Source organism: Schistocerca serialis, chromosome 1 (genome assembly GCF_023864345.2).
Source record: "Schistocerca serialis cubense isolate TAMUIC-IGC-003099 chromosome 1, iqSchSeri2.2, whole genome shotgun sequence".
NCBI classification, from domain to species: domain Eukaryota; kingdom Metazoa; phylum Arthropoda; class Insecta; order Orthoptera; family Acrididae; genus Schistocerca; species Schistocerca serialis.
The window spans coordinates 518,218,808-518,242,748 of NC_064638.1; the positions used below are offsets into that span (position 1 = coordinate 518,218,808).

Consider the following 23,941-nt stretch of genomic DNA (forward strand, 5'->3'; position numbering starts at 1 on the left):
TGGCCTCTGTGGCGTGAATACAGAGGGGAGGGGACCAAATTTACACACACACACACACACACACACACACACACACACACACACACACACACACACACACGCACGCACGCACGCACTAGGTCGGTAAAACTACTGGACCCACCAATCCGCCTTTGGGTGACCACGTTAGAGAGGAGCCTGCTACCCTTTCGCCGCTACAATGCTAGTCTTGCGCCTGACGGCGGGGCAGCCAGAATCGGAGAATGTCGAAAGGGGTTGCCGGTCTGGAAGCACCTAGGACTTCCGAGACGAGTTCTTTCTACACAGGTACATTTTTTCAGATTCGCAATAAAGGTGGGCGCTAACCACGGGGAGGGGGGTGGTCTTAAACGGACCCTTTGCCGTTTTATTCACGCATATGTCAATGTCGCATCTCCCTGTGATCACACCACGGGAGGACACAAAATAGATGCACTGAAAAAGCGTAAGCACCTTTTGCTGCTTCGGATCACGTTCAAATTTTGTCCAATGGTTTTGAACGGCTCCTAGTGGTTCCAAACATTAGATGCGAGGAAAATTTGCGGTCGCGCTGTGCTCCAAAGAGGCGTAATCACGTTCGATGTGGATGCAGGCCCACAATGTTCATAGAGAAGGTTTACAACGTCCGAGGGTGTCACCGGTGTCGAAGGTTGTAAAAACGTCTTCCTGTTGTTCATCGCTCTTCAAATGGTTTAAATGGCTCTGAACACTACGGGCCTTAACATCTGAGGTCATCAGTCCCCTAGACTTAGAACTACTTAAACCTAACTAACCTAAGGACATCACACACATCCATGCCCGAGGCAGGATTCGAACCTGCGACTGTAGCAACAGCGCGGTTCCGGACTGAAGCGCCTAGAAACACTCGCCCACAGCGGTCGGCTGTTCATCGCTCTGCGAACTGTCATTTTCGAGGGCGTGATGGGTGGGAATTATCGTGCCAGGGAAAGGGATGGTTTCGTTGACATCCTTTACACCACCCCCTGCTTCCTTTTCGTGCCGAATCAGAGCTGCGGTGTGTCTGCAATGTTTTCCTAGGCCACATGAAGAATGAGATTTCAACGCTGGGCGTTGCAGTTGTGACCTCCACCGCAGAGGCGTCAAAGGACTGGATGAAACTGGGGTAAGAGGGAGGTGTGACGAACTTCCGATTGTGTGACACGTCCACCGTGGCATTGAGAGAATTTTGGTGAAATTTGGTGTCAAAGTGACGTCATTAACCCACCTTACACCTCACCTTCTGAACTGTAGTCTTTTTTCCGGCTGCATCAAAACCTGCTGTTTGAGGCGTCGTCGAGCCCTAGGGTGACGCGCAGGGCGCCAGGCTTTTGCGCGATTCCAGAGAAACGTCGTGGAGCCACATTTCAAACCCATGCGTCGCAGTGAGTGGGAATTACGGGATTTCGAGGAAGTGATCCTTTCATTCTGTTGCACCGTGTAATTAGTTACAGCACAAACGTGCCACGCCAGATTATTCAGTAACCTCTCGTTCTCTTGCGCCAACGGCTTAGTCGGCGATCTCGTTAAAAATTATTAATTTCAACTTCCCATGAAGGTAATAAAAGAAAGAATTTTGTAAACGTTATGAAAAACTAATTATGCTTACAATTCGATCTAAACTTACCTCTTACAAGCACATTCGTTTTGTAGTAAGAAGGACAGACGAATAAAACGACTCAACTGATAATACGAGGGCTATCCACAAAGTACATTACGTTTTGGAATTAAAAATAAATAAAGTATTGGAATTTTTTTTTATTATATACAGATGAAAGCCACACTTAAATACTACTTTTCTACATAGTTGCCATTTAAATTAAGGCACTTATCGTAACGATGGACGAGCTTGGAAATTCCTTCGTCGTAAAATTCGGCCGCCTGCGCCTTCAACCACGTCGTTACCTCCTTTGGGACAGAAAAGGTGTGATTTTTGTGGATTTCCTGGAAAGAGGCACTACAAATTCAAATGGTTCAAATGGCTCTGAGCACTATGGGACTCAACTGCTGTGGTCATCAGTCCCCTAGAACTTAGAACTACTTAAACCTAACTAACCTAAGGACATCACACACATCCATGCCCAAGGCAGGATTCGAACCTGCGACCGTAGCAGTCGCACGGTTCCGGACTGCGCGCCTAGAACCGCGAGACCACCGCGGCCGGCAGAGGCACTACAATAAACTCCCAAAGGTATTGCCAAACCCTGCACAACCTCAGAAGAGCAATACAAAACAAGCGCAGGGGAAAGTTGGGCTCAAAGATCTTACTGATTCACGACAACGCCCGGGCCCACACGGCAAATGCCACTGGTGAAGTTCTTTTAAGTGGGAGTTGTTTCCTCATCCGCCGTACAGTCCCGACCTGGCACCGATCGACTTCCACTTATTCCGAGCAATGAAGAAGTGGTTGGCTATGCAGCGTTTTGATGACGACGCACAGCTTCAAGAAGAGGTAACCACGCGTTTGAAGGCCCAGGCGGCTGAATTTTACGACGAAGGAATTTCCAAGCTCGTCCATCGCTACGATAAGTGCCTTAATTTAAATGGCAACTATGTAGAAAAGTATTATTTAAGTGTGGCTTTCATCTGTATATAATAAAAAAAATTTGCAATACTTTATTTATTTTTAATTCCAAAACGTAATGTACTTTGTGGATAGCCCTCGTATTATGCTGTTAAAATACACAAAATTTTGAGATAAAATTCATACATACGCCAGTTTTACATTTTGTAAGTGCAAGAACAAGGGATTTTTAACATTTAAAGGCGATTTTAGCCAAGGTCTCGTGCTGCGTACATGTGCTTAGTAGCTTAGATTGCTTTTGTACACCAATTAGAAGTTGTTTTCCGGGCTTGATAGACCCCCAACTTCTTCTGGACTTCACCTAACTACTAAGGTACGTTGTAAACAGTTAGTGTTTACACGCTTTATACCGTCGCGGTGATACAAGTTTGTACGAGTACACGGCAATTCATGCTGGAAGAAATACATAATCAGGCGGCAGAGATATCCTATTGTGACTCCTCTGTGAAACACGCTATTTCACAAATTTTTGCCGAGAGGGGGACAGTACTAAAAATGTACAAGTTCTCATACTCCATAGGATGAGCTGCCTGGATACAGCATTCGATCGGGGTAGATTTATCAAGCTGTAGAGACCGCTATAGCGTCTATGTTCTGCGCAGTGTTCAAGAGGACTGTTAGTCTTTTGAATCTGTGAATAGATTTCCTTTTTCATAGATTTGTGAGATGTAGCATGAGTTTCAAGATAATCAAATCCATTGATCTTTGGAAAGGAGAAAATATGGTCGCAAGCAAACAACTGCTGTGAACAGCAGACAAGCAGTGGTCCTCGTGGGAATAGTGCCGGTGGACGACGGACAGGTCCCGCGCAGCATTTAATGCGGGCCTCGCCGGCGGGTCGGCTTCCTGATGACGCGAGCGCTCCTCCCGGCAAGGCCAGCCGGCCGCTAGCACGTGAGGCCCACAGCCACCGCCTCTTTAAAAATACATGCGACGTGCCGGCGCGCGCACAAAACCGAGCACCGCGTGACGTCACTCCACCGGGCTCACACTAATCCCAGCCAGCGATGGTGCGCACCTCGCGCTACAGCACACTCTACGTAAGCTTTTTCGTAGCATTGTGAAACAGTTAGTGCGACGTACAGCAAACATGTATTAGCACAAGTTAGGATTTAAATCACACCCCAAAAAGTGGAGAGTAAAGTTCTATGCTTCTTACAAAGCTATGTCTTCTTTTTCATAATGCATTACCTCATATATCAATCGCCGAAAGAGCAGTAAATTTGATGACTGTTATTTCTAAGTAAATCTGGGAAGAATAGATTAATTCCTTGTCGGATGCAACATTGTGGGCCTACTTACCCCATTTACAATTGCGAGAAGGAATAACACGCTAAATTACAATAGCGTCTGTTAAAACCGCACGCCCAGACTCACTCCCAAGTCGAGATGCCCCTTTCTTAAGGAAATCGCTCTTTATAAGACGAGCTCCACAGCTCTCATACACTGAGATGACTGAAGTCATAGCATACTTCTTATTATCGCGTCGGACCACCTTTTGCCCGGCATACAACAGCAACTCCACGCGTCCTAAACTCAACAAGTCGTTGGAAGTCCCCTGCAGAAATATTGAACCATGCTGCCTGTATGGCCATACACAATCGCTAAAGTGCTGCTTGAGCATGATTTTATGCAGGAGCTGGTCTCTAGATTATGTCCCATAAATGTTCGATCGGATTGATGTCGGGCGATCTGGGCGGCCAAATGATTCGTTCGAATTATCCAGAATGTACTTAAAACAATTGCGGCCCGGTGACATGGCCCACTGTCATCCACAAAAATTCCACGGCTGTTTGGGAACATGACGTCGATGAATGGATTCCCCATTTCCAGTCACTGATAGGTTCAGATGGACCAGAGAACCCAATCCTTTCGATGTAAACGCCACCAGCTTGCACAGTGCCTTGGTGACAGCCTGGGCCCATGGTTTCGTGGGGTCTACGCCACACTCGAACAATATCATCAGCTCTAACCAATTGAAATGGGGTTCAAATGGCTCTGAGCACTATGCGACTTAACTTCCGAGGTGATCAGTCGCCTAGAACTTAGAATTAATTAAACCTAACTAACCTAAGGACATCACACACATCCATGCCCGAGGCAGGTTTCGAACATGCGACCGTAACGGTTCCAGACTGTAGCGCCTAGAACCGCTCGGCCATTCCAGCCGGCAATTGAAATTGGGACTCGTCTGACAAGGCCACGGTTTTCCAGTCGTCTAGGGTCTAACCGATATGTTAACGAGCTCAGGAGAGACGCTGCAGGCGATGTCGTGCTATTAGCAGAGGCATTCGCGTCGGTCGTCTGCTGCCATAGATCATTAGCACCAGATTTCGCCGCACTGTCCAAACGGATACGTTCGTTGTGGGTCTCACATTGATTTCTGCGGTTATTTCACGCAGTTCTGATCTGTTAGCACTGATAACTCAACGGAAACGCCGCTGATCTCTGTCGTTGCATGAAGGCCATCGGTCACTGCGGTCTCCGTGGTGAGAGGTGATGCCTGAAATGTGGTAGCACTCTCGGCAAACTCTTGATACTGTGGATCACGGAATATTGAATTTCCTAACGATGTCCGAAATGGAAAGTCCCATGCCTTTAATTCCAACTACCATTCCGCGTTCAATGTCTATTAATTCCCGTCCTGCGGCCATACTCATGTTGGAAACATTTCAACATGAATCACCTGAGTACAAATGATAGCTTCGCCAATGCAATGTCCATACTATCGCAATCTGTATATGTGCATACCGCTTTTTCATGACAGGGTATATTCGAAGAAATCCGTTGTTGTTGTTGGTTGATTTGGGGGAGGAGACCAAACAGCGAGGCCATCGGTCCCGTCAGATTAGGAAAGGATCGGGAAGGAAGTCGGCCGTGCCCTTTCAAAGAAACCATCCCAATATTTTCCTAAAGCGATTTAGGGAAATAACGGAGAAGCTAAATCTGAATGGCCGGACGCCGGTTTGAACCAAAGTCCTACCGAATGTGAGGCCAGTGTGCTAACAACTGCGCCCCCACGCTCGGTAAGAAATCCGTCTTACTACCTTATGCTGCTTTTAGTGAATAATGTGAAATTGACGACTAGTAAGGGTAGTAAATACTTGTGTAGTTACGTGATGTTGCGAACATACGACTGTACATAATCTTTTGATGTAAATTTTCTTGACCAATACAACTGTTAACTTGGATATGATGTTTTGTGTACAAACCTATCCTAGCAAGATATTTTTATTTTAATGTAATTATACGTCGACTTGAAAATGGTATTCCCTAGCGAAACTAATGGTCGCCGCCGCACGCAAGTTGAAAACATGTGCATGTACACACACTTATACGTATATATTCACTCACGTACGCATGCACGCGCACCAGGTGCTGGATTATGTAAACTCGTTTTTAGGCGGTCCGCAGTAGCTCGTGTCTTATTCTCTAACAGCAAGTTATGGTGCTAACATTAATTTCTTCAAACAAGGAAAGAATATTTTATTTCTGCTTTTATCCCAAAGAGAACAAAGTCAAATTATACATCCATATCACGGAAGCATTGAAGTTACACGAACGAAGACTGATCAATACCCTGTACTCAACAGGCGTACGTCCTATGTGTCAAGTGTCCACTTCGCCGCAGTGTACCTACATTATGTTTTCTTATCTTACCCGTAGTTTTTGTCGCTGTGTTTTATGCCCTGCGCTCATCACATGCAATTTTTCATTTTTCTTTTGCGTAATGGTTACTAGCACTGTATCTGTCGAAAACAGAACTTGAGCTGTGGACACCTTTCCTTCATGCTTTCTCGTAACATCAGAACGATGTTTTAGTTATATTCAGTTGATTCAATTTTGTCGTTTGTTTACCATTCATGTCTGTACAGCCATGGAGGATTTTACGTGCCAAAACAGGAAATTCTATTCAATTCGAACGTTACTTGTATACCTCCCAATTTAACAGATTAATCCGATGTAATTCGCACTAATTAAAAAGAAAAAAAACTGACAATGACGGGCCATACATCGACTGATACGAGTATGATGCACGATACTGTTCAGTCCCATTTACAGACCGCCCCCTCCGCTCCAAAGAAAGAAAAGGATTATATATCGACGACTTACCGAGATATCAAACGTGGTCCGCTAGACCTCGTGCAAGCAGCCGAGGTGATGGTCGAACACTAAAGCAGCGAACGAGTGCCGGCGCGGCGGTAATGATTGAGTGTTACATTCGCTGTGAACACCTGTAACAAAGACAACATTCGATTTTTTTCTACCTAAGTTATGTCAAATCCAGAAAATAAAACGGTAAGATAGAACTGTGATTTATCAAGAAGATCACAATTCGCAAGTTCTGTGAAGTCCCTAATAGTAAAAAACCTGCACTCTTCGTCACAGAGATTAATTCTAGGCATGAATGAAGTTACGTAAATGCGCGTTGGTCAAAATTAATCTTCCCTCTCAACTTTTTTCTGCCTAAATTTGACGTTTTCTAGAGCAAACAGTAACGAGCCATTTTGTAAAGAAAGACTACCAAAGATAATTATAGTTTTCACAGTATGGTTTCTTTTTCTATAAAATCATGAAAATAATGGTACTTTAATTTAAGTTGTTGTTTACATATAATTCAGTGGTTTTACCATGCATCAGTTTTTTAAATTTCCAAAGACGCATTTGGCTGACGACTTCTAGGGTATCCATTCAGGAGAGAAGTGTACTTGGTACAATATTTCCGCGTCTTTCATCAGCACCGATCATGGAAGATTGTCGAAAACGGATGCAGAAGTGATAAGCTAAAATCAAGAGACTGTGACGAGTAACAGAGAGTTCTTCACGTGTACCGCATACTGTCAGCGAAGTGAATGTCATCTGCGACTCTAACTCAAATTCCTGCCTTTCGCGAGCTGTGCGTTTCCAGTCACGCTGTCCAATCACGTCACAAGGACCAAAAACAAACCTTCAGCTTGTTACGAGCTGCTCCCCATGTCCACCTAAAATAAAGAAGATATTAGGGCTTACTACGTCCACCCCGTTTTACTCGTTTTGAGAAAACCACCCCAGAGGTTCAAATAGCGTAATCGACTCAAAATTTATGCAATCGATGGATAACTGAAAACAGAGTTTATCTTTCTTTCAAATACAGGGTCGGCAAACGCATATTTTCGAATAAGACAAAAAAATAAACTTTTACGATTGCCGCATAGCTATAAGTATGAAAAAATACCTGCAAAATGCATTTAGGAATCGAAAACAAGCGATCCGCTCGCTGCTAGTTGACTCAGGCGCTAAGGCCAGCGCTGTTTTCGATGAAAAAGAGTTCATCTTATAAGTAAACAAACGGCAGTCGTGAAATTTTCTTTTCTCGATTACTCGAAAAATAGACGCCCGTATATGACATGAAAATGCTCGGTTTTCTATCTTTTATCGATTGCGTGTATGTGGAGTCTGTGCGTCATGAAGTTTAGGGGTCGTTTTCTCACAGAACGGAGAGTCCTTAACTTTTAGTGTTACACAAGCGCCCTGCCAAACATGAGCCAAATAGTTTGGCCGTGTCTGAGGCCTTCCCCTTGTTAACAACAGCCCTACGTCTACGGATAAGCCGGCCTACCCGCTCTGTACGTTCACTCAGTGGCGCCAGGTTTCACAGCAGCGTAAGATCCTCACTGTAGAGTTTGGAAGGAAAGGGAATACTCGCTTGATAAGTGTATGCTGTCAGTCACTTCACTAGGCGTGATCAGATCGCCTGATTGATGAAGCAATGTCCACGGAAAACAGGAAAGCGGGTTCGAGAGGCGATCCGGCCATAGTTTCGTCCCATAAAACTGAGATCTGCTACATTCGTTGTTGCTGTTCGGGAAGTGTAAAAGCGTAACATATAACAATAATCACTTTTTAACAAGATCCAGTGTTAAAAGGGATTCTTCTCACGGAGAACTACAAGAAAAATTTTTAACACAAAACTAAAAGGACCAAAATATTTTTTTCGTGATAAACTGTACAAGCAGAAAAAGAACAATTACCGAATTTTTGATCGCCTCGAATTCCATTACAGTGTAGTAATCCGTCTCTGTGTTGAAATTTATTCTTAACATACATACTGTACACGCAGAAAGGCTCTATACAGTATATTATAGTTTACTGACGAAAAACGTGATTTTTATAGTGTCTCTCTCAGCGTCGAATTTTCGACAAATTAATCCATACCACTCACAGTTTTATTCATCTCCCCATTCGAATTCACATCTAAGTTACTGAAGACATTTTTAATGATGCTCTATATTTCTGATGTAGTAGGGATAGTAGTCGCAATGTTAATTTCACGCTCAAATTCTTCGTCGCCGTCTACATCGATCCCATCATACGATCTCTGAACGATGTCCAAAATGTTACCGACTGACATAATCGGTGCTGCACATACATCATCATCGACTGCATCAAATTCATGCAATGAGACACTAAGCCAGTTTTATTATACAGACACTTCCCCAAACATTCCATTTAAAGGCGGCTCAGTTTCAATATTCACCGATTCTTGAGGCGTCAAAGAATCGGGTACGTTGGAGGCATCCGCAAGGTGAAAACAATTTTCAATCGTAGCGGGTATATCTGTTCGTCCACGAAGCGAAATCTCTTCATGTTAAATGATTTTTGGTTCGTATCGCAGGAAAAAAATTGGATAGGTTCCATACAGACTTAATTATGTATACAGACAGTTCATCCATCCCGGAAATCGAGTATCTCGATGATTTTTGCCTGTTATCGACACTTACACTGGCAAGATATCGGTCCTCGGAACCCATGAAGTTCGAGAATGTTTTTAATTTCAAGTTTTAAGTCGGATAACAAATGACAAAAAAATAAGTTTTCGTCGATATAATTGCAAATTAACACTTTTCGTATGTTTCTTTTACATGTACTATTAAATCTTGCTTTTTGCCAAATTTCATGATTCTAGGTTTAAAAAAATGGTTCAAATCGCCCTGAGCACTATGGGACTTAACATCTATGGTCATCAGTCCCCTAGAACTTAGAACTACTTAAACCTAACTAACCTAAGGACATCACACAACACCCAGTCATCACGCATGATTCTAGGTCAACGGGAAGTACGCTATTGGTTTTGATGTAAGAGTTTGCGAGTTTCAAAATATGTGACAAAACACACCGCTAAAGGACTATAGACCTTAACACATGACTTTAATGCCACTTGATACGTCCAGCCGTTCCTGAGAAAAAGGGATTTTAACAGACGTATGAACGGACAGTCGAATAACAAATGAGAAAAAAAAATTTTTCGTGTCATATAATTACAAATTCACAATTTTCGGGCTTTTCCTTTACTTGTACAGTGACAACTTGATTCTTGCTAAATGTAATGATTCTATGTCGACAGGAAGCACCCTATAAGTGTTCTATGAATGAGATGGTAATAAAATATGACATTAATGGCTGCATCTTTTGACTGAATTGACTCAAAAGCTTCAATTTTGTACACATCCAAAGGTCCATAGACAAAAATTTCAAGTTGATACCGGTTTCTGAGGAAAAGGGTCTGTGATTCTGTAAGGGTCCTGTTTTTAACGATTGAGGTACGGAACCGTAAAAAAAAAAAACTTGATATTGTGTCGCGGCTGCAAGATTATTTCGTGTTAACCAATATGTCGACTTCAGCTTTTTCACAGTGTATCGACAAATCCATGGGCTACCAAGTATACATTACATACAATGTACGCAAAACTTCGTAGGAAGTGGCGGCTTCCTGGCGAAAATGCTGAATAATCTAGATCACCATGGCAGCATCGCAGTTCTATTCAGTAAGAAGAGCCCTGAATACTTTATCACAGCTTTCAATCTTAATTTAGCCAGTTTTAATGAGTGCCACTTTCAGCGTCACGCTGCAACTAATCACTCAGGATACACGTGTTAGTAGCTCGCGAGTAGTAACAGCCGCGCTGTGACATTCCGGCTCGCAGCCTCCGCAAATTTCAGCAATGGACGCCCACTTTTAAGAAGAAAACCGGTTAAGCTGCTACGTACATTTAGCTACGCAACAGCACCTCACATCTTGGTTTCTCTTATCCCTTGCACAGTGGCAGAAATGTGCTCACTAACTAGAAATGAACATCCAAACAATAGTTTTGTCAGAAAATACCTTATTAAGATTTTGCACAAACGTAGGTGATGAGAGCTGAGGATTATCATTTGAGAAATCCTTCTGCAGCAGACAACAATTTGTGAAGAAAAAAATATAAAAAAATCCAGATCAATGACAGAAGACAGAAAGAGAGGCGTTGTACGAAGGTCATCGGATAAAAAAAAAAAAAAAACACGCGAGCAACCATCAGAGTAACTTTTAAGGAAGCAGGCGACATGGAAAGACATTAAATATGGAATAAACCAAAGGAAGGGAACACGAAATTGACCTCTCTTTGGCAAGAATATAACTAATAGTTATGAAGGAAATTTGTCTCCTTGCTACAGGCTCATATGATTATTTGCTGTTGTACTAGGTGCGAGCAGATCAGAATGACTATGCCACAGAGAATCGCCTGCAGTTTTTGAATGGCTTATTTGATCGCTGTAGAAACTTTGCACAGTAATTATGTGCCTTCAAGATGTAGGGCCACAAAAGAACCTATCGTATAAGTTGCTGTAGAATCTCAAGGACAGAAATAATAAAAAAGAGATGCATTCGGCAGAGCACATGTTTGTTCATTTTCTTCACGTACACCAGAAGAACTGGAGTTAGGGTACGGAAAAGGAAACACGTAACAATTATTTGAATTTTGCAAAAAAAATTACATGCCAATAAAATTCCAGTGATTAGAAGAAATGTGTTACGAGTATGTTGTAAAAAATATATTGCTATTGTGGTCTTTAGTCGTAATACTGGTTTGATGCCGCCCTCTAAGCTGGTCTGTCTTGTGCAACCGTCTTCATCTCTGAACAACTACTGTAACCTATATCATTTGAACTTGCTTGCTGTATTCATGCCTAGGTCTTCCTCTAAAATTTTAACCCCCTCCCCCACATCCCCCCCCTCTCTAACAGAAAATTTATTATTCCTTAATGCCTCACTATGTGAGATTCTTTCTTTCAAAAATAAAAAAAAATCTATACTACTGAAATTCCTGTGAATCTTTTATAACAAAAACCCAAAAGGATGAGGCTTTAGCCAGCGTCCAAGCATTTTTGTTAACGAGTGAAAATGCGATTTTCACACACCGAGTTCAAACGGGATCAGTCAGCCACCTAGACAATACCAAACGAATGGGAGCCATCAATGAATTGGCTGTGTTGAGATGCAATTGTTCAAGTTTGTTGTATACTGTAAACACGTGTCAATGCATTTACCTGTCTCGGTATTGGCCGGCAGTACGCGGTGTAGTCAAAGTTTTAATTATAATCTTGAATACATAAAGTTACACGGTAATTTCTCTGTTGGCTTCCAAGCACATGCGTCCAGTCCTGCTACACAATGAAATCTCCGCGCCACAGTACCACTATAGGGGCCAAAATAAAACGCCTCAGTCCACTCCCACTTTCTTAATAGGCTACGAAGTTTCCTACCGAAGTGCTACGGTACTGTGCCGCGGGTATTACAACGCACGTCGTGACTGCAGACATGTACGTGCAAACAAACAAAAATTTAATTACTTAACATTATTTTTTGGCAGTAATAATTAAAACATTATGACCAGTCCTCGATTCGCTAGCCTTTGGTGATCGATTATTTGGATGAATACGGTTCCAGTGGACGACAAGGCTAATATGATCATTTAAAGTTTACATATGGTTTCATCATGCCTTCCCCCCCCCCCCCCCTCCTTTCTCTCTTTAATTTCAAAATGGTTCAAATGGCTCTGAGCACTATGGGACTCAACTGCTGAGGTCATTAGTCCCCTAGAACTTAGAACTAGTTAAACCTAACTAACCTAAGGACATCACAAACATCCATGCCCGAGGCAGGATTCGAACCTGCGACCGTAGCGGTCTTGCGGTTCCAGACTGCAGCACCTTTAACCGCACGGCCACTTCGGCCGGCTCTCTTTAATTTCAATTACTTACATGTGATGCTACTGTTTCAACGTCCTGTAATATGACTCTCACCGTGGTGGTTCGTAAAGGCTGTTCCCCCGTCTGCGCTACGGCCCTGCTCTGCCCCGCTGATTGGACGCTACGTGAAACGCAGTAGCGCCTGTGTTGCGTAAGCCGGCGGAGCCTTCCTAGCGGCCCACGCGCGCTGCGTCACTCACGTCTGGCTGCCCACGGGGAACAATCGGAAGACGGCGGACACGGTCGGCTGAGGCTGGGCTACGCCCGTGCCAGGCGGAAACGTAGATAACGGCAGCGAGTCTGCTACGAACGCCAGCTACAGCAAAGCTACGGCGGCAGTGGCGTCGTCGTTCTCGCAACGGCTGTTCGCTTTTAATACCTAGAACCCCACTGGTGTGCCATTGCGTCCTCCCACAGCTAATACAGAGGCTTATCGACAATCGTTCTTCCCACACGCCGTTCGCGAATAGAACAGGGATCAGTTAACGGTGTAAGAAGTACCCTCCGTCACATAGCGTCAGCTGGCTTGCGGAATATCGACGTAGATGTAGAAAGATCAAGGAACAATTCCCCACCTTGCTATTTGGAACTAATTCTTCCGGAATTTTCCCAAATCGCTTGAGACAAATGCGGGAATGGTTCTTTCGAAAAAGACGCGGGCTGTTTTCTTCCGCACCATTCTTCTCTTTGAGTTTGTCCTCCGTCTATAATGACGTCGTTATCGACGGGATGTAAAACTATCTTCTTTCCTTCCTTCCTGCCAAGTCTTATATCTGAACAGTCTGTTAATTCACTTTCTTGCCACGTTACGGGTTTTCTACATTGTCCGATATGTGCAGTAGCGTGCACCAAAAGATTCCTAGATAAGTGCCTCTCGAGGCAAACTGGGAAGTAAAGAACTATCTCGATATGCAGTGTTTGTCACGGGCAGGAAATGAACAGGATACGGTTGGTTGACGACATAGCAGTAGTCACCGAAAGTGAACAGTAATCTCACGTATACGCCTATAAGGGAGCAGACAAATAGAAACGAGACAGATGGGGAAAAAAGTAAGTAAACTATTCGTCATTTCAGAAGTTACCACCTTAACTGTTAATACATTTATCGCATTGTGAGACAAGGCGGTCAATGTCTTCATGGAAAAATGTTTGTTGTTGTCTACCGAACCATGATTGTACCCAGGCGTGCACCTCTTCCTCCGAAACGTATCGACGGCAACGGCCACGAATGCCTTTCTTCAACGCTCCAAAAATATGGAAACCGCATGGGGAGAGACTGGGGCTGTATGGAGGATGTGTGGTAAGGGCTTATCCGGCGAAACTTCTGCAGCACAGTCGAAACAACATTGGCAATATGTGGGCATGCAGTTCCGATCTCTCCCAGTGCGACTTTCATATTTTTGGAGAAAGACATTCGTGAACGTCGATTTGCTTCGGACAAAGAGGTGCACCGTGTGGTTACAATCATGGTTCCGTAGGCAACCGCAAACATTTTTCCATGATAGCACTGAATGTCTTGCCTCGCAGTGGGATAAACGTATTAACAATTATGGCGATCACTTCTGAAACAACTCTTGTTTCTATCTGTTTTGTTTTCAATGGCTGTCCCGTATACTTAACTATTCCGCAAGCCACTGTAAAGCGAGTGGCAGAGGGTGCTTAGTATGGACATTAACGAATTTGACTTATTTCATTCTCATATTGAACGAGGGACAGTGATTGCTTATGAGCCTCTGTACGCAGCGCATTTCTCTCGTCTTATTCCAATAATTCTTACCTGACATATACGAACGTGAAAGTGGAATTGTCATACTGTCTCCCAGAAAATTAGTTCTCTAAATTTCCCCAGAACGGCTTCGGTGGAAAACTTCACCTTCCTGCGAAAGGTTTCTCGGGCATTTCTGGATTATACAGACCTATTACGCAAAATGCTGGAGAGCACTCCATAGATGGTCGCGCCAGCGGCTTCCACTTAAATTCCTTTAGATCTTAATCTTCACTGCATTTTCCACTCAACACCTGCCACGAATTTAAATCTTCCTTTCGAACATCCCTACAACAGATTTCACATATTTGTACCATTTCATATCACGGATTAATATTACTCTAAAATATTTACAAGATACGACGCCGGTACAGGAACATTTTTCCACACATATGAGTTGCAATTTGTCAACCTTCCTTTTCACTCGTTAACATTTACCCGTATCAGCTGTCACTACCAATTGTTAACGCACCATATACTTGTCGAAACGCAGAAGATACTAATATGTAGCTGTAATGAATTTATTGCAGAGATTTAAAAGGACTTTTTTTCATTACATCTATTTGAATTATACTTGAAATAATACAAAACCTGAAAAAAATTTGAAATGCAAATACAAGGGGCAGTCAACTGAAAATGAGAAAGACGGAGAATTACTAAGTAATCTATTTAGTATTTCAAAAATAACCGCCATAACTGTTAACACGTTCATTCTACATTGAGACAAAATTGTCAGTGTCTTCGTGAAAAAGTGTTTTCGGAAACACGATTGTACCCAGGCGTTCATTTCTTCGTCCGAAACAAAGCGACGGCCGCGAACTTCTTTCTTCAGTGTTCCAAAAGTATGCAAGTCGCATGCGGAGAGATCGGAACTGTTTGGAGGATGTGTATGAGGTTCCCAGCCAGACTTCCGCACCGAAGTCGAAACAACCGTGGCAACATGTGGTCGGGAATTATCCTGCAACATAATGATGCCGTCCGTCAACGTTACTAGGCGTTTGGACTTGATGGCATGCTTCAGTTTTTTCACAGTGTCTACGTACAGCTAGCTGTGCGTTAATTGTGGCGCCCTATCGCAAAAAGTGAATCAGCAATGTGCCCTCGCAGTCAAAGGAAAAGGACATCATTACTTTCCCAGAGCTGTCGTGTCTGTTGTTGCTACTAAACTGAGGGAGTTGCGCTGGGAAGCCCTCACACATCCTCCACACGTCCCCGATCTCTCCTCATGTGATTTCCAGATTTTTGGAGTCCCGAAGAAAGACATTCGTGACCGTCGATTTGCTTCAGAGGAAGAGGAAGAAGAAGAAGAAAAGATGATGATGATGATGATGGTGGTGATGATGACTGGTTTGTGGGGCGCTCAACTGCGCGGTTATCAGCGCCCGTACAAATTCCCAACCTTTGATCAGCCCAAACTCGCCACTTTCAGGAATGATGATGAAATGATGAGGACAGCACAAACACCCAGTCATCTAGAGGCAGGTGAAAATCCCTGACACCGCCGGGCTTCAGAGGAAGAGGTGCACACCTGAGTAAGATCATGATTCTGTAGGCAACATTTTGCCGTGAAGGCATTGAGCGTCTTGTATTACTGTGGGATACATGCATTAACATTTATGGCGATTACTTTTGAAATAATACCAGTATACTTACTTTTTCCATCTTTCTCGTTTTGATTTGACTCCACCTTATATTACGGAAAATCATATCTGAGCCTCAATGATTTCGGTACAAAGAATTTTTTTAAGAGTACTTTAATTTTCCTTGAAGAGAAAAACGACAAGTAATCTACTAGTGAAAAGTACAGAGCTTCATTATGTGAAAAAGTGAGCAGTGACAGGAAAGAAAAGTAAAAAATTAATTTGCATTTACCTTGTATATCCATTCTCCATTTAGAGATTAATGTAAGTAATGGCGAGGCCAACACCTCTCCTTCTCATAACAAGATGCAAAACAACAACGCAAATATTACGAAATACTTTAATCTGAATGTATACTGAAAACAGTTAAACACGAATTGTGTTCTTATTCTCTCTAACAATGTTAGAGCAACTTGGAATACCATTCTTCGGAAAGAAAGTCTCGTCCTAAGGGTGTAAGACTATTCCATTTAAGCATCCAATAAAAATTACTGGGACGTAGAACTACATGATACGGGTCGTAGCACTTTCAAGTAATAATACAAAAATGGCAAATCTTAAATTGTAAATATAAGATTAAAAATATTCACATCTTAAACTTTTTTGTAAGAAAAGTCAGTATAAAAGCTGGTTTAAGCTGTACCAACAAACTGCATGTCTGTGCAAAAGATGAAGCATGGACCTGTGGGCTTAGTGGCACGGACCGACAGCGCGTGGTGGTAGACACCATATTGTTAGATGTTTGCCGTGCAGCCGGACGGGTACACACTGAAAACTCGAAATTTATTCGAAACCTTTAAAACTTACTGTATATGGATTATTGATATCTAATTTACAGTTCATTAAATAAAAATGGATTAAATTGGGTAAATCTTGAGCAATAATTTTGTATTTCCCAAAGGAATGACACCAAAACCAGCTTCATTAATTGTAGTCAATCTATATACACTCATCAAAAAGTTTTGCATCACCCCGGTTCCCAGAGCTCCTGAAGATAAACGTTGACTGTGGATACTGTATCACGGACACAGTCCGTTTGACTGTTGAGAGATGTCGCTAAACCCGCCCAAAGATGTAAACAACCATGCATGAGCAGCGCCCATTAGACGGAGGGGGTCTGACAACCGATCAGTTCCAGTCATTCCACCACTAAGGAGGTACACGGCTGGTGTTGTCTATAGTCCAACCATGCCTAGACGCTCGACACCGTGGTTCGATCGCGTCCGCATTGTTACTTTGCGCCAGGAAGGGCTCTCAACAATGGAAGTGTCCAGGCGTCTCGGTGTGAACCAATGCGATGTTGTTCGGACATGGAGGAGATACAAAGAGACAGGAACTGTCGATGACATGCCTCGCTCAGGCCACCCAAGGGCTACTACTGCAGTGGATGACCGCTACCTACGGATTATGGCTCGGAGGAACCATGACAGCAACGCCACTATGTTGAATAATGATTTTCGTGCAGCCACATGACGTCGTGTTACGACTCAAACTATGTGAAATAGGTTGCATGATGCGCAACTTCACTCCCGACGTCCATGGCGAGGTCCATCTTTGCAACCACGACACCACGCAGCGCGGTACAAATGGGCCCAACAACATTCCGAATGGACCACTCAGGATTGGCACCACGTTCTCTCCACCAATAAGTGTTGCATATGCCTTCAACCAGACAATCGTCGGAGACGTGTTTGGAGGCAACCCAGTCATGCTGAACGCCTTAGTCACTGTCCAACGAGTGCAGCATGGTGGAGGTTCCCTGCTCTTTTGGGGTGGCATTATGTGGGGCCGACGTAAGCCGCTGGTGGTCATGGAAGGCGCCGTAACGGCTCTACGATATGTGAATGCCATCCTCCGACCGATGGTGCAACCATATCGACAGCATATTGGCGAGGCATTCTTCTTCATGAACGGCAATTCGCGCCCACATCGTGCATATCTTGTGAATGACTTCCTCCAGGTTAACGACATCGCTCGACTAGAGCGGCCAGCATGTTCTCCAAACATGAACCCTGTCGGCATTCCTGGGATAGATTGGAAAGGGCTGTTTATGGACGACGTGACCCACCAAACACTCTGAGGGATCTACGCCGAAACGCCGTTGAGGATTGGGACAATCTGGACCAACAGTGCCCTGATGAACCCGTGGATAATATGCCACGACGAAGGGTGAATAGCATGCCACGAGGAATACAGGCATGTATCAATGGAAGAGGACGTGCAACTGGGTATCAGAGGTACCGGTGTGTACAGCAATCTGGACCACCACCTCTGAAGGTCTCGCTGTATGGTGGTACAGCATGCAATGTGCGGTCTTCACGAAGAATTAAAAAGGGCGGAAATAATGTTTATGTTGATCTCTATTGCTATTTTCTGTACATGTTCCCGAACTCTCGGAACCGATATGATGCAAAACGTTTTTTTTGATGTGCGTTACATTGTTACAATTTCGTTATTGAAGTACTCCGTACATCAGCCACAGTTCTTAACAATTTAACGTCTTTTTAACAGCACAACATACAAAGACGAAATCATTACTGAACGGTTTATCTCAGACTGACAGAATGCTGGCAACTGGCATCTAACAGCAATCGAAAGCGGATGCTACTGACTGATAAATGGGGTAATGTGTATCTTTCGCTTGGCAGAACCGCCGGACGAAATGTGTTGCGGTAAGCATGGGTGGGCGGCTGTTGTCCCTGAATGTCGCTCTCCTACAGTAATGGCGGCCATAAACTCTTTACGGGCGTCCCGCAAGAGTTAACAGTGCACGCTTAAAAGTGAAACGCAGCCACTCAGGTCCTCAATGTCAACGAGCATGAGGTATTACCTTGGCAACCGTGAAAGCGACATCTGTAGGACATAACCTAGGAATGAGCTCCTGAGCTCCAAGAATGCAACACAAACGACCTTTAACAGATGAAGACAGTCAACTGGTAGTAGTCGTTTCAATTCTACAGCATGAATGACATGGCGGCGAAATGACGTGCCGTTTAAACACGGGTAACCCATTTGTTCGACTACCTCGGGCATCACTAAACCAAGGGTGAGACTTGAACGAGACTGGGTGCCTCACAACAAGTCGGTTTATGAATGGAATGCGATCGGCCTGTCACCTGCTCTCCCGCCGACGTTGGCTTAGTCTGAAAATGATACTGCCGCTGCTTTGGTAACGGAGTTCTGGCCTCACAGTGTTGAACTGGCCAGCCTTCAAAGTGAGCACGCTAAATACGAACGTTTCAATCATCATCTCGAAAATATAAAGTTACGTAATTTATTTTTTTGTAAACACCTTCTCTGGCTTGCTGTCCATTGTATTTTCTACAGCACCCGCAAGATCCAGAATGTGCTATGCCCACCAAGGACAAGACAGATGTTCTGCACACTGCTGGCGTGTGCAGGATGGACTATGAATGTGGAGAAGTCTACATCAGCAAAATCGGCAAGCCAGTAGCAACGCGCGTACTGGAACACGAGCGATGCCTCTACGTCTACGTCTATACTCCACGTGTCACGTTAGTGTGTGGCGGAAGGTACTTTGTGTACAACACTCACTTCCCCCCCCCCCCCCCCCCTCCATGTTCCAGACCCTTATGGGTCGTGGAAGGAACGATTGTTGGTAGATCTTCGTGTGCCCTCGAATCTGATTTCATATTCACGGTCTTTTCACGAGATATATGTAGGAGGAAGCAATATATTGGATGATTCTTCTAGGGACGTACACTCTCGGAATTTTAACAGCAGGTCATACCGTGATGTAGAACGCCTTCGCCGGCCGGGGTGCCCGATCGGTTCTAGGCGCTACAATCTGGAACTGCGCGACCGCTACGGTCGCAGGTTCGAAATCCAGCCTCGTGCGTGGATGTGTGTGATGTTCTTAGGTTAGTTAGGTTTAAGTAGTTTTAAGTTCTAGGGGACTGATGACCTCAGATGTTAATCCCCATAGTGCTCCGAGTCATTTGAACCATTTTTTTAGAACGCCTTCTCTCTGCAGCGTATGCCGCTTGGTTTGGCTTAGTACCTCTGTGACGCTTCCGTGCTTACTAACTCAATCTGTAACGAAACGTACTGCTATTCTTTGGATCTTCTCAATTTTTCTCTATTTATCCTATCTGGTGCGGGTCCCAGATTGACGGCAGTACTCTTTCGTATGCTCTCCCCATTTAAAATTGCTTGGACACACACTCCAGGATATTATATATCAGTAACTGCTTCTAGCGATTGTTCTGCAGTGGTGTAATCATACAGTAAACTACCTTCCTGTCTACGTATTCGCAATACGTTACATCTGTTAATGTCGAGGGTCAGTTGCCACTTTATGCAGCAAATGTCGATCCTCCGCAGGTATTCCTGCATTTCGCAACTTTCTAGCGTTGCGATTTCTCTGAATACAGCAGCATCAGCCGCAAGAAGCTTCCTGGAATGTCCGATGTTATCGACTTCGCAGAGGAACAAATGTGCAGTGGCTGACCGCCAGAAATACTCTAAAATCTGCGTTCTTGCCAAATAACCAGGAATGGTAAAGTGCAAGATCTCAGAGGCCTTTGAAACATTAAAACACCCCAACAACACGACAGCGAGGGATGGATTTAGGCTTGCACGATCCTGGCGGTCAGCCTTCAGAGCCCAACAGGTCACACTAACAACACGGGACGAGACCGTTACCGGCGAGGGGTTAAATCCAGCAAGAGTTCACACCTCATTCGTCGATGACTACTAATCATGGCACACACTGAAGACGCTATAGACAACAGCAGATCCTCACTCCCTCCGCCATAGGAAACCTGTTAGAACAAAATTTCCTACTCCTTCCATCACTACTGACCAACATCATCGTTTTTAAAAATATTATTAGCAGAGCAGTCGTGACAAAATAGAAGTGACTTAGGACAGCAAAAATACAGCAGCAGACCCATAAGAAGGCCACAATAACGTTAGACCAAACTTCGATTTCATTACTAATAGCTAGTTACAATATAAGGCGGTACAATACCCAGATAACTTGTAAGTTAATTTTTTCTTTGTTTGCTGATACATGTCTGCATTCATTGTGCACATTAAATATCCAGGCCCACAGGACAGTACCGTACCAAGCACCTATATATGCACGAATACATTAAATGTATTCGCATTTCGAATACGGACAAACAGCAGCTATATAGGGAAATGACGCTAATGAAAATATGTGCCGAACCGGGACTCGAACTCGGATTTCCCGCTTTACGTGAGCGGACGCCTTAACCGTTTTGGCTATCCGTGCACGACCAAGGCCATACACAGACTTCCGTATGTCGTCGTTCCTGTGTCACAACCTGTACCGAAACACACATTGTGTAATATCCAGTACAGGGGAGGACATTATAACTGAAAGTCGCTGCCCGGTATCGGCAGATAAATACGATACTGCAATGCCTGTATTGTTAAGAAGAACGATTCTATTGTTCCTGCATGCATGTCCAAAAGAACATTACAGCGTTCTTTTTAACAACACAGCCACTGCAATACCGTATATGGCGCAGCCCATTGATACAGTGGGGTAATTCGTTTCTTGATATTTAAAGCGGAACAACACTATAACAGTCCGTGTTGATTTCCTGCAAGTTTACAGCAGTAATGCACAATAAAATGACACAATGTCGTCAAAGAAGTCTGAATAACGAACAACGAAGTGACAGATCAACTCTGTTACGACGTTAAGAACCAGGAATCGCATGAGAAGTGGTGGCCCTGGTCATCGAAAACTGGCGTAACAAAGTGACAGTCACAAACCAGTTTTCGACAACTTGCACAACGTTTTGAACATGACAAAATGTCGTTCCGTGTTGGGTTCCGTGTCTGCGTATCAATACCCGTTCAAAAAGTCTGTTGAACCCAAGCGGCGGCGGAAATGTTACAGAAATGTCAGGCCAATCTAGATGGCTTCTTTACTCTCCTTACCATCATGGACGAGGGATAGGTGGGTCACTATGACCCCGTGACAAGGAAGGAAAGTAGGCAGTGAAAACGTGTGAAGTCATCACCGCCGAAAACGGCGAAGACCCAACCACCTTCTGGCAAGGTGGTTCTGAGTACTCTTTGGCTCTTACATTTATTACACTAGAGGACGCTGTGTTACAGCAACAAGATATAGCTGCGGATGTACTTTTCAGAAACTGAGACTGCAATAGGTATCGCAACTACAAACAAACTGAAGAACAAACACAGCTAGGTCGGGCCGGCCGGGGTGGCCGAGCGGTTCTAGGCGCTACAGTCTGGAACCGCACGGCCGCTAAGGTCGCAGGTTCGAATCCTGCCTTGGGCATGGATGTGTGTGATGTCCTTAGGTTAGTTAGGTTTAAGTAGTTCTAAGTTCTAGGGGACTTATGACCTCAGATGTTAATTCCGATAGTGCTCAGAGCCATACATGCATGTAAACACATGGACATCAGGTTGGGGGAAGTGACACACAATAAGTTTCATAGCTACGAACTGCTATCAAACATGGTTTTCGCAGTATTCCACACACATGAAGTTGAATTTAAGAAACTTCTTTCAGAGAGGAGGCACCGAAAGAAAGTCATATATTATTCACAAACGCTACCAGATGAAAAGACTCTGAAGATCCCTATGTAATGCGGAACTGACCAATATACGTCACGGGAAGCTTACTCGCCATTTTAAAAGTAGGCAGTGCGTATTATGTTGTCAGCAGAGAAGCAATAACAGAAGAATGAGTCGGTCCGGTGAGCTCAGTGACTTCGAAGTCACTGTCGGCGGTGTTATTGTGAGATGACTCACAGCTTAAATCAAGACCAGAGAGACCTCATGCACTGAGGGGCAGGGACCGTTGACCTAGGAGGAGAGGTCCAGTAAAAAAAATCACATGAAATCAGCTGAAGTAATCACTTTTGAGTTCCAAAGTTGCAGCAGTAGTCCCGCTAGGCACAATAACTGTGCGTCGGGAGTTGAATGCGGTACAGTGGTCGAGTAGCTCCTCATAAGCCACACTTTTTTGTAGTCAACGCCAAGGTGGTGTAAAAAGAGTGACGTCACTGGACCGTGGATGACTGGAAAACTGATTTGGAGCGATGAATCACGCTATAACAAGTGGAAATCGATGGAAAGGCTACGGTATGGCGAATGGCTGGACAAAAGTTACCTGATAACAAATGTGATGCCAACAGCAAGGTACGGCGGGGGTTGTGTTACGATCATATAAGAGTGTTTTTCGTGCTTAGGCACAGCACGTAATCAGAGTGCTGAATGTGGAAGGATATGAACACGTTTTACCGCATTGTGTATTGTGTTCAGCAGCGGAACAGTTCGGAGACGATGACTGTTCGTATGGGCATGACAATGTTCTTTGTCATAAAGCATCATCTGTGAGGCAGCAGTCTGCGGACAATAACATTGCTGAAATGGACTGGCCAGAGTACCGAACTAACCGCAATGGAACACCTTAGGCAGTGGGTTCGAACGTCGACTTTGCTCCAGACCCCAGTAACCAACATCATCACTACACCTTGTCTAGACCCCAGTAACCAACATCATCACTACACCTTGTCTAGTTTCGGCTCTTGAGAAAGAATGAACTGCCATTCCTGTACAGACATTTGAACACCTAATTGAAAGTGGCTCCAGTAAAGTTCAAGCCGTTGGTCGTTAAGGCGAATGGTGGACACACCCTGTATTAACGTCCACTAATAGGTATCCGGATACTTATGGCCAGATATCATTATGATTTTTACAGATCTGTTACAGCTAATATAACAAAAAGAGATTAATACCGCATGAAGACCGCACCAACTGTCTTTCCTTCAGCTATGACTCCATCCATATGTACATGCAAGCTGCACTTAGCGAACGATAAAAATACCATTGCAGTGCATGGCACAAAGCTAGACGAAAAAA

General features: G+C 44.1%; 1 protein-coding gene across 3 annotated transcripts in view; it reads right to left on the bottom strand.

Annotated features, from left to right (window-relative positions):
• The window catches only part of LOC126474282 (serine/threonine-protein kinase par-1-like), a 420,752-nt gene that overhangs the window by 312,822 nt on the left and 83,989 nt on the right, over positions 1-23,941 (bottom strand). For all 3 annotated transcript variants that reach the window (XM_050101749.1, XM_050101764.1, XM_050101756.1), the window contains exon 2: positions 6,713-6,834. The gene's annotated coding sequence lies outside the window, so the exon portion shown is untranslated. The remainder of the gene's footprint in view (positions 1-6,712; positions 6,835-23,941) is intronic.